This window comes from Mustela nigripes, chromosome 4 (assembly GCF_022355385.1).
Source record: "Mustela nigripes isolate SB6536 chromosome 4, MUSNIG.SB6536, whole genome shotgun sequence".
NCBI lineage: Eukaryota > Metazoa > Chordata > Mammalia > Carnivora > Mustelidae > Mustela > Mustela nigripes.
Genome location: NC_081560.1, coordinates 118,611,838 through 118,630,355, shown reverse-complemented (window position 1 = coordinate 118,630,355; position 18,518 = coordinate 118,611,838). Strand labels below are relative to the sequence as shown.

General features: G+C 47.9%; 1 protein-coding gene across 12 annotated transcripts in view; it reads right to left on the bottom strand.

Annotated features, from left to right (window-relative positions):
- Positions 1–18,518, bottom strand: part of SGMS1 (sphingomyelin synthase 1) — a 267,166-nt gene that overhangs the window by 51,336 nt on the left and 197,312 nt on the right. The window lies entirely within an intron of this gene.

Genomic DNA, 18,518 nt, shown 5'->3' with positions numbered 1-18,518 from the left:
AATCACAGCTACTGAGCTACCAAAGATGAAAAAGAACCACAATTAAAACAAAACAAAAAAAAACAAAACAAAACCCTCCAGCATCTGCACATTCTGTCAATCCCACTTCTGAAGTATCCTGAACCCATTCCCATCTCCCTCCTTCCACACCACCACTGTGGCTCCACGCCACACCTCAGGGGAATTCCTGCCTCAACCTCCTCTGCTCACCTCTCGCCCAAACTCCCAACTGCATTCTCCATAAGGCGGCAACAAGAATTTCTTAAACTCTGTGACTCCCATCTTTGAAATCCTGCAGTGCTTCCCACCACTCTGAGAATAAAACCCATGCTCAACTGTTACATAGCTTACAAGACCCTTCCTGCCCTTGTACGGCCAAGTGCCGCCCCCGTACACTTTAATTACAGGAGTCTGCTTCTAGTTCCTGATGGCCTCAGGACCTTTGAACAGTCATTGCAAACCCAGACCCGGTCACCTTCTTCCTCACTCACCTTCCAGGTCTCCACTCTTATGTGATCCCTTCTGATAACCCTCTGTGATCATCCCCCGACCCACATCATCTCCCTTAGTGAGAGTATCTTTCTGTCCTACCACCTTGGAAGCTCCGTGAAGGAAGGCTCGTTGTATTTTTCCCCTACAGTATCCCAAGAGCTAGCACCATGCTCGGCACTCAATATAAATCTCTGCTCCATGAGTGAAAAAATAAATACTGGATAAGGAAGGCAGTTGCCAGTATCTGACTCTAAGAACACTGGTCTTAAATCCAGATTCTTCAGAGTGTGACAATAAATAGATTATGCTCTTGAAAACTCATATTCTCTCACCTATAAAAAGAGAATAAATCCATAAAATACATCATCAAAAAATTCATTAAAAAATAAATATCCTTTTAAAAAGAAATACAGCTAGGATTTTCAGATGGGAAAACATACATCCTTTAATTATACCGCTTTCTCCTTTAGTAGGAAAAGATAATGACAGGAGCCACACTGACTTAAGAACTTAAGCATGCAAACATGCAAAAGGATGCAAAAGAAATCAGCCATCCAATTGTTATGCTTAAGGAGAAGGTTCAAAGAGGTAGCTCAGTTTTTTTTTCTTTGCCACAGGCAAAGTAAAAAGAAAATCCAGAGTTAACACCACAAAATGCAAAACTGAACGTAATCAGAGAAAATTTATAATTTCATATTTACACAATGAATTAGAGTAAAAATATGACTTTACCCTCCGAATTATAAACACAGTCATTTGCCACCTAAAATGAAGCCCTCCCTTTTTTTTCAAAGTGACCAAAATCCCCATAGGGAGGACGCTGGGTCAGGTTGGTTGAGTGTCACAGTGGGGACACAGTACCATCCTGAGCAACAGGACACCTTACAGGCGTTGCCCAGTGGCTTCAGAAAGAACAAGAATGAGGTTCTTTATGGATGGACTGTTCATTCATCTGAAGTCGCAGCTGAGGCCTGGCTGGGGCAGGAGAGGGGAATCAGGCCGACCAGAGCAAAAGGATGGCGAGATGGCCCATCGCTAAGCACCCCATCCCTAACAGAGCCTGGCCACTGGAACAGAGCTGCAGGCGTAGGTCCTAAGCTGTGTTTTTTTAATGCCCAGATCATGGAATGCTCACTTCCACCCCCAAATTCTGCATGCGTTAACAACCTAAACCATTTGACAAAATGTCAGTATCATGTCCAAGGAGAACATTATGTTATCATAACCTGAAAAGCAGGCCCACCTCATTAAAAGCATTTCACCGTCTTGTCAAATGAGTTAAGGATGCAAACTGTGGGATCAAACCATTTCACTTCCAAATGTCACAGGTTATTTCGGCATAAAAGAGAAACAAGGAGCAAGGGAAACTATGGATTTCATTTGTAAAAGGACAAAACAGCAGTCGTGAAGATCGAAACTGGAAAATGACTAAGAATGGCAATTGTACCCTACATTTGGGAAGAAAGAATCTCTTGATAAGGAGGGTATTTAACAACAAAAAGTGCGAAAAGCGGCTTTCCAAATTATTTCTGAAAACTACGTTCTTACCAGTAAGTAACAGGGGCGGTCCCGTGGGTGGCCATACCATTTCTGCATCGTGTTCCACGCCTATGTTGGGGGAATCAAGTTACACACAGAACGTAAGGTCCTCGTCTAAAATAAGCCCTGCTTGTGCTGACCTCGGGCACGTTCCAGAGACTCCCTGTCCATAAAGGGGACTTGGTCAGCATTCAGAGAGCACATGACCCACGCACCCTGGCAAGGGCGACAGGCACTGCAACCACGCTGAAGACGCATGCTCAAAATCACCTTCTATTTATACTCGTAATGAGCTTTTCTCTTTGGTATAAACAGAGCCACACTAAGAGCTAAGGACTGAAAATTATCCATATCTCTAAGAGCCCAGGCACATCATGAGAATAAAACCATTTACTAATAAGCACGTACTAAGCACTGAACAGTGTCCGGGACACTCCGGGAGCCCCAGGAGCACACACCACGCTCCTGCCCAGCGAGGTTCCTCTGGCTCCAATAGTAAACACTTGTTCAGCGAATGAGCACATGGAACCATGACTAGTACCTCGTGTATCCACACTTACTCGGAACTGACCCTGGTGACGGTTACCACCACGAAGCAGTAGCAAACCCGTGTCCACAAGAACGGCAGAATAAGCCACTGAACCCAGAGTTACTTCGTTATTCCCCGAATGAGTATGAGTTTTGTTTGACAACTCCCCGCTGTCCCGGGCAGCCATTCTTAAAAAGCCGTGAGTATCTCCCATGGTGAGAACCGATGATCCGGGTAGAGCGACGGGGAGAACCCGACAGGTAGGATAAACAGAACCGAAAGTACCAAGAGTGTGGAACAGGAGATAAATACAAGGAATGCATGTAAGGTTCAGCACGAGCAGAAATAATCAGACCAGGGAAGACTGTCGCAACCTTCATGTAAGGCAATGTGACGTTCGTTACCAAATCCACATCCTACTTGTTGTCGCAGAATTCCTAAGAATCCGGCTTACAGACTTATTAACAATTCAAGATGTTGGTTCAGAAGCATTCACTGCAGCCATGAGGGTAGAGCAGAAGCATCGAAACCTCCTTCATCGTGATCTGGATAAAACAATGTGGAACCTCCTCACCACAGGCCACACGGTTATCAGAAGATGAGGTGCACCTGTGGTTGCCAGCGTGTCTGTGACATGGAAGTGTGGATTATTTTCATTTCGAAATGTATCTGGGGGGCGCCTGGGGGGCTCTGTTGGTTTAAGTGTCCGACTCCTGACCTCAGCTCAGGTCTTGACTGAGTTCTGAGTTCAAGCCCCACTCTGGGCTCCATGTGGGGCATGGAGCCTACTTAAAATAAATAAATAAATGAAATAAAACATATGTATTTTGCTATATAGATGTACACCCACGTGTATAAGCATAAAAAGTCTACAAGTACACACAGTCAGAGGCTATGGGACAGCGAGGCTGGAGACTGGGGCGGGGTGGGGGGGGCAACGGCATCACTTGTCCGTATGTGATTTCTATGCAATAATCATGTACCACTCTGTGCTTGAAAAAAAAATAAACATGACAGAGAGTACGAGAGGACAAGGAGAAAGAGAGAGGGAAGAGAGGAAAGATTACTGAAGAATTCTCAAGTCCAGCCAGTCCCAGACTTCACCCTCCCTGGCCCCTGCCTCTTCGTGGGGCTTAAGGTCCCCTGCATCTTTGGAAACCCATCCAACCCGCTGGCAGTGGAAATGCTGGTCAGGATGAAAGGAAAATGGAGCAGACCCTGGCCCAGTCCCCCCGCAGGCTCTGCTAACCCACCCTGTCCCAGAGCTGAGCTACCTCAGAGTGGAAGACAGACCTTCTCTCCTTAGATCCTCTGGAACTCCTGAGGTCAAAACTACTAGACATACATATCTGTGCCTTTTATACTAGGCCAACTTTACATGGTGGTAAGCTTGGGAAAATAAGAGCTGAGATTACATTTAATTGATTTTTGACCTGTGGGTCTCAGCTGGCCTCAGTCCATCTCTGGGAAGAGTCCTCCGGTACAACAGGACACCGACCAATGGAATCAGTACCCTTAATGAGCAACTCTACACTGTGATAAACGGTCTTTCTGGAAAGCCTGCGAGGATACGGAAAGATACACGTGATACTGTGTGCTGCCGATTTTAAGCAAGCTTCTGTGCGGTCTATGTACAGCTCAGTCGTGGTTTTGTGATGACTGTATCATAGAGAGATCTACACGACCGGAAAATGAGAGTTTGGGTCTACATGCCAAACTCAGGACAGTTACTCCTGGCAACTTAACCCCCCCACTTTCCTTCTTACAGCTCAAAAATTTCGTATCATGAATCCTTAATATTTTTCTCACAAAAGACTGTAAAAACAGATTGCTGTTTGCAAGGTGGATACCCTCCCCCAACACACACATACACACATACATCCCTTCTTCCACCCCACCATCCCCCCAAATCCCAACACACCCCCTTATCTTCTGTTATCAACAGAGTCCTGTGAGCTGCCAGACTGTCTCGAGCGGACAAGATCTAAGTTACAGCAAAAGTAGCCCCTGAGATCATTCTGGTCTCATGGACTCCCCAGGCCTGACACCCTGGGCTTCATTTTTATGAGCCGCCAGTTTCATCACAGGACCATGGGAATCACATGCCAGTATCAACACCACCACCGTATGCCGGCTGAAGCAGGCTCGGCACAGAGCAACCTGCTTCCGTCGTTCCCAGAAACACCAAACACGTGGAAATCGAAACAGCAAAGGTCAAGGTCTTCAGAAGCGGGTTATTAAGTCCAGCAGGAGTTACAAAGTACAACGGCTTCTTACCAAGAAGGAAGAAAGTGCTTTCTTAAAAAGCAAAATAAAGAAAACTGAATGCTTATAGCTTTTATTTATAGGTACTTTATAAGCTATAAAATTATCGGATTCTCTCAGCAAAAATTCTGGCTAAGTTTATTGTGCCTCTATTTTACCAGGGAGGACGTGGAGGCTCAGAAAGGGGTTCCAGGTTAGATCTTTGTACCACAGTTTTAATACTATTATATCAAGGAATTATCCAGAATTTCTCATTGAGTTATTGAGATGAACAGAGAGAATAATCCACCTCTTCCTTTATTAAAAGGACTTTTGTTGCAATTTTAGTGTATCAGGATTTTAAAAATTCATACAGGATTTTCTTTCAAACTTGTATTCTGTTTGGCCTGAAGTTTTAGAACAATCTTGTTTGTTTGTTTATTTATTTATTTAAAGATTTTATTTCTTTATTTGACAGACAGAGATCACAAGTAGGCAGAGAGGCAGGCAGACAGAGAGGAGGAAGCATGCTCTCCCATGGAGCAGAGAGCCCGATGCGGGGCTCGATCCCAGGACTCTGAGACCATGGCCTGAGCCGAAGGCAGAGGCTTAACCCACTACACCACCCAGGCGCCCCCAATCCTGTCTGTTTTTTGTAAACATGTTTTTTTCAAACCATCAATCTTTTAATCAAGCAAGACAGAAGGATGATTTTCTTCTTGTGTCATTTGAATTAAACAGTGTAAACATCACACGTGTAACCGTGCCAACTCTGCAAGAAAAATCTGAAAGAACACCGAGAGAGGAACGCAGTATATGTAATTTGGAGACACAGGATATAGAAATTATTTGGAAAAAAGATCACGACAGCCTTATAATGAACAGTTTCCACATCCTTGGTAAAAATTATGTAACTTTGACTTCGACTGCGCTTCATGTGATTTTTTAAAATTGCCTTAAATATAAAATTCTCTTAAAACTGTTTCATATACACACAAAACATATACATACATACATATAAATATATATACATATAAAATTCTACATTATTAATGTGCACTGCTTTTTTCTCAACAGGCACAGATACTCTTTTCTGACTAGAGTGTGGCCGTGGTTGCTATCTCTCAAACACACACTTAAACTTGAAGCAGCCACAGGCCTGGTGCTTCCAGTAGGGGCCAGAATGTCCCAGAACGGGTCTGAATTCTCCCTCCTTCCTTCGCTAACAACGGCTGGCTACTGTTTGTGTGATCTTGGGCAGGTTACCGAACATTTAAGTTTCTTGTTTTCCTCAACTCTAAAATGAGAATAAATACTATCAATCTCAGGTGGCTAAATAAGTATTTTCTTTGCCTTTTTGTTGTAAACAATGTGAAATGTAGGGAAAAGCTGCAGTAATAGCACAGAAAATGGAGGTGTACCCTTTACCCAGTTTCCTTTCTGTGAACAACTGAGATGGCCAGAGTACAGTTATCAACACCAGGAAATGAATGCTGTCGTGCCCTCAGTGACCAAGAGATGGACCTTGTTTACACTTCCCCCATGTCCTTGCAGTGCCCCCTCCCCTCTGTCTCCCCCAACATGTGGTCCGTCCTCTATCGGTCCTCGCACTTCCGGGCCTTGACACCACGGCCCGCAGGAGGTACCTGGAAGGGTGTCTGTCAGATGCTCTCTCCGGGTCAGCTTGAGGTTGTGCATTCTGGGCAAGAACACCTCAGAAGCGATGCTGTATCCTCTTCAGGGCATCACAGGACAAGCTGACGTCCCCATGTCTTATTACTAGTAATGCTCGCAGGTGGTAACCTCGGAGAACTGTTGACAAGCCACGGTTCTAGCACACCAATGGCGACTATGACCATTGCAAGGGTCGGGCTAAGAACACAGATTCTGGAATCAGGGGGATGGGCCTTCTTGTGCCCACTCCATCAGTTCCTGCCATGTGACCACAGGGTGGTTGAACTCCCCCACCTTCCCTGGGTGCAGTAGGGACGATACCACCTAAGAAGTTGTCACAAGGCCATCACAAGGTTCTGAAGAAGACAGAAGGAGAAACACAGGTAAAACACTCAGTGCCTGGAAAGTCTCAAATGTTCCATCAAAAGGTGGGTCTGGGGCACTGTTGGGGGAGGCTGGAGGGCTGGGGTGGGGGCTGAGAGATTCTCTCTCCCCGTCGTCCCCTACCCTGACTCACATGCTCTCTCTAAACAAAAGAAAAAAACCCTAAGGCCCTTCTTTAGCACACTTCTGCTGTGCGTGTGAGAGGGAAGGTCCGTGCGGAGCCAGCAGCTCATCTCTCCCTGCAGCAGGCTGCAGCGGGCTGGCCCCTGTTGCTGTGGGAGTTAAAATCTATGATGAGACAATCCCCCATTTAGAAGACAAATCTAATCCCAAAGGAACCAGAAAATAAACTTTAAACAAATCCTGAGGGGTCTGGGTATTCAAGCTGACACCTGAAACAATTCTCCATCAGAGCCTATGAAGAATCGTAAAACCAATCACTGCACCATGGCCTCAGCCTCGGAAAGCCACGTCCAACCCACAAACAGGTGAGAGTAACAAGAGACACACTTGTACGCATGACAGACGGTATGACGTCCTGCAGCTTAGCTGTTAATTACCAAAATATCAGAGCAACGCATGTGTTCTCGGAGCAAACCCACCTGACAGACACCAACGCTCAGACTCCCAGGGGCCCTGGTGACCTCTAAATGACTTTGAAGAGCTCTGAATGTGCAGAGGGCAGTTTAAGCCAAGAACTGAGCAGGACCAAGAATCCAAGGCCATGGGCGCCTGGGTGGCTCAGTCGGCTGCGCATCTTGACCTTTTCGGCTCAGGTCATGATCTCAAGCCCTGCGTTGGGCTCTACACTGGGCATCAAGCCTGCTTAAGATTCTCTCTCCCCGTCGTCCCCTACCCTGACTCACATGCTCTCTCTAAACAAAAGAAAAAAACCCTAAGGCCCTTCTTTAGCACACTTCTGCTGTGTGTGTGAGAGGGAAGGTCCGTGACTTGCTTTCTCGCTTCCTACTCCCACCTCCTGGCAAGAAGAGCCGAGAACAGCTAAGTACTCCGAGTTTACTAGGACCTAAGCTTTTTACAGACATGCTCACTGAAAGCAAAGCAATCCTATGAGAAAGAGTAAGAATCCCTATGAAAGGGTTAGGACCAAGGCCAGAGATGTGAGCTGTGGTGCTTGAGGTCACACGCCAGAGCAGGGTTCTGAGAGCGGGCTCCAACCCCGTGTGCCCTACACTCAGGGGTGTGTGGCCCCAAGTGAGGATGCTGTCCCTTCCCTTCTCATCACACTGGGCAGCAATGCCAACAGAAGATTCCAGAATGTGTTTTGAGTTCCTCAAACGCACCGTTACCACACGCCTTGTTACCACAAATTCTTCTCCCTTCCTTCCCTGCCACCTCGGGGGGCATGCTCATGGGTCACCGCCACTGGGGGTTCCAAGCACAGGGTCCACCCGCCTCGTCCACTCCTGGCCCAGGCTCGCACGTTCACCATCTCCACCCTTGCTCCACAGCTGGGAGACAAGAGCAGGTTTCCTGTCCAGAGCCCAAGCTGAGGACAGACTTCTGTCGTCTCAAGCTCCATCTGTCACACAGACCATTCTTGAGCACAAGTCACACCTGTGACAGCGGGGGTCACATTAGGGAACAAACCGCCCAGGAAGTTCCTTCCACACAATGTCGACTTCCCAACCTCTCAGGCAAAGGCACACAAACATGACTGTGATTCTTTCTGAGAGCCTGTCCCCAGCTCCTACCTTCAGCCCCCGGGTCCCAGGCTCTGAAGAGCTCCCAACCTCCACCCCAGACACAGCCGTGACCTGTTCCCCCAAAACACGTTTACATGAGTCTGTGTGAACAGGCTTACCTCACACTCCGTCGCTGCTCACTACAGAAGCAGCACGTCCCTGCGTGCCAGATTCCAACCCAGACGCGCTTTCCAGGGCAGACGGGTGGGAGGTGACCCAGCCTCCCCAGCCCCAGCCTTCTGATGACCTGTGCTAACCGTTTGAGGGGCGTCCCTCAGGAATTATAAAAAAAAAAAAATGCAAAACTAATTGTTAAATGAAAGAAGTGAAGGGAAAAATGTCTATGTATTGTAGCACACCATCTGTGTAAGAGACACACACAAAATACTGCTTGAGGGCTTCAAAGCAGTCCCCGCAGACCAACCCGGGGGAGCAGACCTGGGCAGCGAGGGTGGGACCCACCCCATGCCTGGGGACCCTCTCTGACGGTCCGAATGTGGAACCACGTGAATGTATCGTCTACTCCAAAGACTGGTTATGTAAATTAAATATCACAACAGAAAATGTGCTGATTAAAAGTCCCAAAGCGTGCCTAGCACAGAGCGGGCACTCAAGGGCTACAAGAGAATGAATGAAACAGTGAGTCTAAGTGGCTCCATGTAACGGGAACGGGCAGTCCAAGTAATCTACGAACACAGTGCAGGAAAAGAGAAAGGTGCCTCCGACCTGTTCTTCCAGTGGAATGGTGTCAGGAATGAGGGAAAGAGTTCAGACGTCATCTGGCAACTAGAACATTCTGAACACTTTCTCCCATGACTCCTAGGGTCTGGGTGCACGGGCCTTAGGGCCCCTACTGTAAGAGAGGCAAGACTTCATGTTTACAATTTACCATAAAACCACACCTAAATTCTGTGTGTTGCCCTAGAATACAATCACAGCGAGCTTCACACAAAACCATCCCCTTTGCCCGAATCGACAAGAAATAATGTGTTTATCACGTTACTTCACACCTCTTGACCCACCACCTCCTATCTGGGGGATTCAAGCACCTTCATTTGAAGATCACACTCTAACTGAACCTTTCAGATTTACAAACTGGGGCTTCGAAGTGCGTCGCCCATGGTCACACAGCAACCTGACCCGTGGGCCTCGTGTGTGTGTCTGCATCCCCACGTCTCCCCACGGGCCAGCTACCACCAGTTCCCCCAGATGAAGGCCCCCTGGAATCCCAGCAGGGTTCACAGGCCCAGGATCAGTGACAGACCTGCCCTTCCGTGGCCTCTTCACCACATGTGCTCCGCGCAGTGTCCCAGTGCCTGCAAAACACGGAAGAGCTCACAAGCCCCGTGTCTCAGCAGACTTTGTACAAAACTTTTTGTTTCACAAACAAAACTGCTTCTGAGCACTTCCTTAATAATTTGGTGGCATCATTTACATATTTGCAATTGGCATCACTTGCATACTAATTGCAGATCTGCATTTTATTTATGTGTTAAAACCAAAACCTCTGAGAACACTTGGCTGACCACCGTTTTGACTAATTTAACGTTTGAAGCAGCACAGCTTGCCAGGTAACATATTCCATAATACACATCCCTCCGACCCCCGATTTTAGCTGGCTCTCTCTTAACTTTTTCAAAGCAACTTCTTATTGAAAAATTAGATTGACCTATTTTCTATAAAGAATCCCTTGACTAATAAACCACGGTTAAAAGACCTGCACCAAAATTATGTCTGACTCTTACTCAAATGGTTGGTACTTTAAGTCTGTATAATAAATGAACGCCTGCACTGTGTTTTGCAAAATTCAGCTGCCGCAGGAAAGACACTTCAGCTGGAAACCAATTTTAACTGATGAAATAAAAATTATCTTTGTGAGAAACAAAACAGACAAATTTTGAAATTGCTGCTGTAAAAATTCCCCAAATAGGACATAAACTCTGAAGAATCATTCTATTCCCTTGGGGAATTTTAGCCAATAAAATATTCACATCTAGACATTTTAAAAGGAACTGGGAAGGGGCATCTGGGTGGCTCCGTGGGTTAAAGCCTCTGCCTTCAGCTCAGGTCATGATCTCAGGGTCCTGGGGACTGAGCTCCGCATTGGGCTCTCTGCTTAGCAGGGAGCCTGCTTCCTCCTCTGTCTCTGTCTGACTCTCTGCCTACTTGTGATCTCTGTCTCTGTGTCAAGTAAATAAAGTCTTCAAAAAAAAAAAAAAAAAAAGGAACTGGGAAATCCAATGTTTGCACCAAGTTCGCACGGGGGTGGAGGCACGTCCACACAATGTCTCTACTGGACCAAAGACCTCCAGTTCCCAGGAAAAATTTCAGGCATGTTAGGCTCAAATGAATTCCATCACCAAGGTAAACCTGTGCGCCAAGGTCAAAGTGGCAGCGGTCATGGCCAGGGTTTGGTCAGAGCCAAGGAGAGAGGTCATGGGAAGAAACCAAGGTCACGGGGGTGAGACTGTGATGGCAGGAATCTGCCCCAGAAAGGGGTGCTTGCACCCCTGGCCCTTCCCCAAGTACCTCCAGCATGTGGTCCACCGTTCTGTGCATTTCTCCAACATCTGCCACAGCAATGTTCAAGAGCAAAGAAAAAGCCATGCTCCTGTTTCACAATAGGTTCCCAAGCAACTCAAATCCCTCCGACACAGGGCCAGGGGACCCGAGAACTAACGTCAAATCAGTTGAGTACTGACCCGGGCAGTGTTCAACACCTTTCTCACCCAGGGCTCTGCAGTCGGGCCTGATGAGACAAACCACAGGGAAACATCTCAAAGCCAGGCAACGCTGCCCAAAAGAGATTTGACTACGCGGTTATATCAATAGCATTCTGCTCCGGGAACTACAGAACTAAGACAAGATCCAGCCATGCTCCCCAAGGGGCGTCTTAGGGTTTCTTTAAGGTTTTCATTACTCAACACCAGTCACCAGGACTTCGGTTTGGATCTACAACATCCTAAGGAAAGGCCTCACCTTCCACTTAACCCCACCAGCCAGGGAGGCCGCAGTCATACCTCTGGGTTCTCCCAGTAACTTCATGCCACCGAGGCTGTCCTCCTCAGGGTCCCTGACAGCCAGCCCCTGAGCACTGCGCAAAGGGCGCGGCTGCCAGACACGTACAACTTTACAGCGTCAGCAGGGGCACAGTCCAAAAGTTATTTCAGGAACAAGAGAAAGAAGAGTCAACAGACAAAAAGTAAATAACTGGATAACAGACATGAGAACTAAGTGTTGGGGCAACATGATTCGATGCCTGAGACTGGCTTTGAAATACCGCCCTCCCCATCCCAGAACCATAGTTCAGAGACGGCCGTCAACACTGGGTGATAAGGATAAGGAGGTCATTTTAGTCTTCACTTCACTTCCTTAAAAATTGTTTGGAGGGGTGCCTGGGTGGCTCAGTGGGTTAAGCCGCTGCCTTCGGCTCAGGTCATGATCTCAGGGTCCTGGAATCGAGTCCCGCATCCGGCTCTCTGCTTGGCAGGGAGCCTGCTTCCTCCTCTCTCTCTCTGCCTGCCTCTCTGCCTACTTGTAATCTCTCTCTGTCAAATAAATAAATAAATCTTTAAAAAAAAAATTGTTTGGAAAAACTGCAGCAAGAAAATGGTTTTTTAAGCTCAAATTTAGTAGGAACCCAGTTTGTTTTTAAAATAATACATGGATATGCACAAAACCAGAAAGTACCCAGAAAAAAAAAGAAAAATAAACGCACCTACAAATTTCTGTGGCGCGGTGGGATGAAACCAAAGGGTAAGTCAGCGGATTCCACACCAGCTCGGGCGAGCGCCAACACTCCCAGAACACAGATCTGTCCTGCAAGCCTCACGCATTCACCACCAGTTACGGGAGCCAACATGTCTTGATGGCACTTACCTTTCTCAGGTGGAGAATATGATGATTTAACACACATACATATAGTAAAACCAGCATCTCTTTGATCACCTGCCCTTATGCAAGATATTCCCTGAACAAAGTGCAGCCTGACCCAGATGGTACACCCAAGTGTCACCCACCTGTCACCCCACACTCAGGTGGGCCTTCGTCCCCTAGCTCTTTGCTCAGAGAATGAGGACATATGTCTGGTTCCTCTACCAGAAGATGCCAGGGCTTGTCCACCAGAGAAGAGAAGGGCGAAAATCAGACGCTGATGGGGAAGACTGCCCCCCAGGAGACGGTTGACGGGAACCAGAGGAAGTCCAAACCACCACCTGGCGTTGACCGGGAAGACGCCCACGGAAGCTTCAGTTGTGCGGTCCACTCCCTCACTAGCTCCGTCTTCCCAGCACTGAAGATGGACGTGAGTCAGGAAACACCACCACAGACGACAGGGAGACGCTGTTCTAGAAACTCCACTTGATAAAGGTACTGAGTTCCAAGACCAATGACCCAGGACAGCTCCACAGACCTTTCCTGACAAATGTCCCTCAATGAGAAAAAAAACATTCTCTTGGCAGAATGGTTTTCTATCAGTGTGGACACCCAGGAGCGCCCGCGGAGCAGCAGAGCCCCTGAAGGTTCGGCAGGTGAGCCGATAAAGGTCCAACCCCCAAGCCAAGGGGATTCTTTCAATCTTATGTCCTCAGAACACTAGTCATCCTATGCTCCCAGAGCATGGTACTGATTACCCGAAAGTTCAGACTCCTGACCTTTATCACCTGAGTCACACATCCTCTTTATATGGACACTACAAAAGCAGGGGGAAAACTGCCACATCCGCCAATCCTCCGGCCAAAGGGTAAAGCAGGTACATCCCCTTCTCATTACCTGTCCACTCTCAGTTTTTTTTTTTTTTTAAAGATCTTATTTATTTATTCGACACACAGAGATCACAAGTAGGCAGAGAAGCAGGCAGAGAGAGAAGGGGAGGCAGGCTCCCTGCGGAGCAGAGAGCCCAATGTGGGGCTCAATCCCAGGACCCTGGGATCATGACCCAAGAGGAAGGCAGAGGCTTTAACCCCCTAAGCTACCCACGCACCCCTCTCTCAGCTTTTAAGAGAAACTTTTCTTTTTTTTTTTAATTTAAATTCAATGAGCCAACGTATAGTACACATCATGAGTTTCAGATGCAGAGATCAATAATTGATCAGTGTTATATAACAGCCAGTGCTCATCACATCACGAGCCTTCCTTAATGCCCCTCCTCAGGTCACCCCATCGCCCACCCCCTTCCCTCCAGCAATCCTCAGTTTGTTTCCCAGAGTGAAGAGTCTCTCATGGCTCCTTTCCCTTTCTCCTGACTTCCCATTCAGTTTTCCCACCCTTCCCCTGGGGTCCTCTGCGCTGGTTCTTAAATTCTACATATGAGTGAAACTGTAAGACAATTATCTCTCTCTCACAGCCTTATCTCACTCAGGATCATCCCCTCCAGGGTCCATCTGTGTCGATGTAAACGCTGACAGCTGAGTGATACTCCACCATATAAATGCACCACACAAGAGAAGCTCTTCTTCCAAACTGACCAGTCCCTACCTGACGGATGATGCCAGTCCTAGAAGGTTTCCCATTCTGCTTTGGACCACAAGTCCCTGACCCCAATCTGTAACTGGTCTGAACCTAAAGATCCAAGTGCTAGAACCTATAGAGTCTGAGTGCCCACCTCATGAATCCTACAGCAACACGCCTATCACAGGCTACAGGAATTCTTCCTTCCAGGAAGATGAGTCCGGGACAGCCACCCAGGTGACAAGGGCACAGTGCTGACTCCCACCTGACGCCTCAGATAATGCTCTTTCTGTTCTGGACCACAGTTTATGACTCATGATAGGGCGGAATTTGTCCAGACTCGATCAAGAATCAGAGCCACTAGCCCGCTCCTGTTGCCGCTGGGTTATCCATTAACTGTCCAACTGTGGGTTTTCTCAGAAGCTGTGGTCTTTGGATAGGTCTGGACAAACTCAGGGGCCAGGCACTAGGAAATGGACATCCAAGTAAATCTGAGGTTATGTGAAAATAAACACGCAAAAGCAAAAAATGCCCATTCTTTAGAGCTAACCCCTGCTTCTCATTTAGGTCATGTCTGAGTTCAAGGGCAGGAAAGCTAATCAAGTTTGACTCCAACGTTCGGGCTGGGAGAGCTGCTGTGTTCTAGGCTTTTGCTTTTCCTTTAATGCCAAAGAGGTTCGCAAGTAATAACTGGTACGAGCCTTTCCTGCGTGAGAAGAACAGTAACTGAAGTTAAGGGCCAGCTCTTAAAGGAAGTCAAGTAATGAACCAAATTAACAAATCCCTGTATGGGCTAATGACACTTCATGAACTAATGACTGTAGGCAGAACAATGCTGTCACCTGCGTGGACGCCTGCCAGCGTTCACAGCACGGGGGGGGGGGGGGGGGGGAGCCCAGCAGTGGCACCTGAGCAAGCCGGGAGGGAGCACGGGTTCTCAGTGGACCACGGCACCTCTCCTGCTGGTACAAAGATGGCGGGGAACAGGACGCCCCGCTCTCCCCAGCCATATAGCTACATTTGTGTGATCACATCCCTGGTAACACCTTCAAACGAGCACGCTGGATATGGGCGAGTCATGATGGGATTTGCAGTAACAATCAAGCAGAACAAGCTGCTGGGGTTGTCCCGGGACCCCCACCATGAACAGTTCCTTTCCCCACCACGGGGCAGTTGTAGTCCAGGCCCTCATGACACTGGACGGCACATGATGGCTGAGCACCACTCCTTGCCACAGCCGCTGGCCACCATCAGCCTGACCAGTGGCAGATGATACTGACTGAGACTCGGTGACATCGGCCTCCTGACCTGTCCATGCGGGCTGTGCCTCTTTCTGTCATTACCTGATTCAATTCAACATTAACCCACGAACTGGAGTCTGGAAACCAAGTGAGCAGTTTCTATACAAATGAAACTCAACGCTTTGGGAAGGCAGGACAAACAGAACGAGCTAGAAGAGACAGGTGCCACCCAAGGTGTCTGAGACCATGTTAGTGTCCTGAAGGGAAAGGGGGGCTTCGAGTCCAGGTGGGCTCCGTCCCGGGCCGCTCTGGGCGGCCGCTGTGCTAGCAGCCCTCTGAAGGAATGAGGACCCAGCACTGTTGGTGACACGGGTCAAGTATGCTTCGCGGGGAGCGACAACACGGAGCAGCATCAGGGGACCCACATCCAGAAACATGGCCCCAACACCACATCAAAGACTGGCCACTTCTCAAAACCATTATCTCCAGGTTCCATAGATGCTTGTGGTGGTGTATGCCATTTTCCCCTACTCCACCATTCACGAATTCATCATGAGACCACAGGTGCCAAGTGTACTCGACAAGACTCTCGAAGGATCCACACCAAGGTCTGGACCCTCGTATTTCCCTCTTTCCCTGATGAAGATCTGGAACAAGAATGAAAGGGGTACAGTTTGCCCTGAGGAAATCTCAGCCCCTTTTAGTGGCCAGTGTCCTCCAGGGTCTCACTTCCCTAAGCTCCACAGAGCAGGCACCTGGTGTGCCCCATCTGGAGGCCAAGGTTAAATACCACCTCTTCTCTTTTCTCTGCATTTTCAACGCCCATGAGCTCACACACGTGCCCAGCCAGGCATTGAGCAAAGCAAGGCAAAGGTCAATTCAAACGATAACATTCTTTGTCTTCCCCAGGATGCTTTGTTTCAGATCAATCTATGTTCACAGATCTATAAGAAGAAGGAGTCCAAGCGTACACAAAGAGGGAGTAAAAAAAATTCAGGACCCTGGAAGGGGGGGATATACTGGAACCAGAGGGTGAAGGAAAAGGCAAATCGGTTACAAAGTAGAAAGAACTAGACTTAAACTCTATGATACTGGGAAAGTTAACCACCTTTCCAAGCCAATCTCCTTGTATATAAAATGTAAGGACACTGTAACCACCTACTTCACGGGATTAAATGAGAGAAAGAGTTGCAAAGCACTTAGTACAATCCAGGCACAGAGCAGGTGCTCAGTAAATCGGGGCTGCCTTCAGTACAGTAGGACCTTCTCTCATCCAAGCCCACACCGGACCCTAGATGACGTGATTTTCCCCATCTTCCCCCTCTTGACTTAAGAACTCAAAGATTCTCTTCAAATCAGCCAAGTCCCCACACCTCTGACTCTCCAAAAGCAGCAGCTCTGAGACTCCATTACAAAGAAAGCTCTGAGGAGCAGCGCCTGGGTGGCTCAGTGGGTTAAAGCTTCTGCCTTCGGCTCAGGTCATGATCCCAGGGTCCTGGGATTGAGCCCTGCATAGGGCTCTCTGCTCAGCAGAGAGCCTGCTTCCCCCTCTCTCTGCCTGCCTCTCTGCCTACTTGTGATCTCTGTCTGTCAAATAAATAAATAAATCTTAAAAAAAAAAAAAGAAAGAAAGCTCCGAGGAGTGAGGTGAGATCACTTGTAAGACAGGTCTCGTTCCTCAGAGCACTCTTGGGAGCTCAGCAAGTAGGGACACTCAAAATGTGAACATTACTGGCTGATTTAGGTTATTAAACTGACTCAAAATTACTGCGCACTAAGCTCAAGGGCAACAAACACACCCACACCCATCGGTTAATCCTCTCTACATCAAAATCCCTGACCCATTCTCTCTGCAGTGAATCTCGCCCTCTGAGTTCTCTGGCGTGGCTGGTGGATTTGGATCCAAGTTGTCCGCTCCGCAGACAGCGGGCGATCATCCCAGCCATGGCCTCTGACAACAGCTGACAGCCTGTGTGGGGGAAGGGGCCCCATGGGTCACCGGCAGCGCCTCCTTACACTGTCACTCCCCAGTTCAAGGAGGATCCTGAACCTTGGATCACGCACATCCCCCGTCAAGCGAGATGAAGATGGTGAAGGGTAGAGGCGAGTCTAGTTGTGACACAAGTGCAGACAGCCGTGACACACCACAGCAGAAGGTGGGAAGGTAGGGAGGTGGGGGGAGGGGGGACACAGCTGGGCCGATTTTTAACAACAAGCCAGCCACACACACATGAGGTCCCAGCCCTGCCCCCTTCCACAAGAGAGAAAAATCTATGTTTAAAAGTTCTGAAGACACGTGTCTGAGTTTATATAGATGTCTGGGTCTCTCTGCCTCTGTGCACGAGTTATCTTTACTGAATAAACATCAACATGGGTTCGCGGCTTTGAGGGCAAACACAAGCTGAAGAGTCTGCCTTTCCCAAAGATGTGCCAAAGATGACAAAACACAACAGCTGTCACCTAAGCGACCATTCAAGTTCCAGAGGTATTTGAGATAAAAATCCGTTCTTTCCTTTAAGGAAAAGCTTTCTCCTCAGATGTTACTGATTCACAGAAGCCAGGAAATACAAAGGTGTGGAATCTATGAGGGGGTGGTAGGAATAGAACCTGCCCCAAGGGGCTTCCGTGGGAGAACTGTGACCTGAAGCCCTGACATGGGAACGCCTTCTGCATGTGAGACACATTTCCAAAGCCTATGCACAGAAACCCTACCAGGCCTGGGCGCTTGGCTTGGATATGCTTGCAAATACTTCACCATCTCGTCAAGAGCATACTGTGTGTGTGGCTCTTTCATTCATAAATGTCGCAGTCCTGTTACTTTTCTACTCTCTCTGAGCTTCTCGACAAACAGTCTTTGGAAAATAGTCATTATTCACCTGAAACGGTAATGACAAATAAATACGTATGCACCTCAAATGGAAACCCCCCGCCACTGATTAGATGTGAACAATTGGGGTCGTAACAGCCCCCACGCGCAGGGAACACGCATCCAGAACACTTGAAGGAACTGGCAGATACTGAAAAGTTAATTACTGCCATGAGATCATCCTAAATTTTTAAATTATCAGCTTTTATGTCAAAATGGTTTCTGAATGCTATGCAATCACAATTTTAATTTTTAGAATTTTTAGATTGTTTAAACACCACAAAGTCGTTCAGCCCAGCTGCATGCCTTCTCTAAGTGATGGGAATCACCCCCCACCCCACCACGTGCCCTGACATGGTTCTGGTATTACTTTCCAAAGGTGAGGTTCTGGTCAG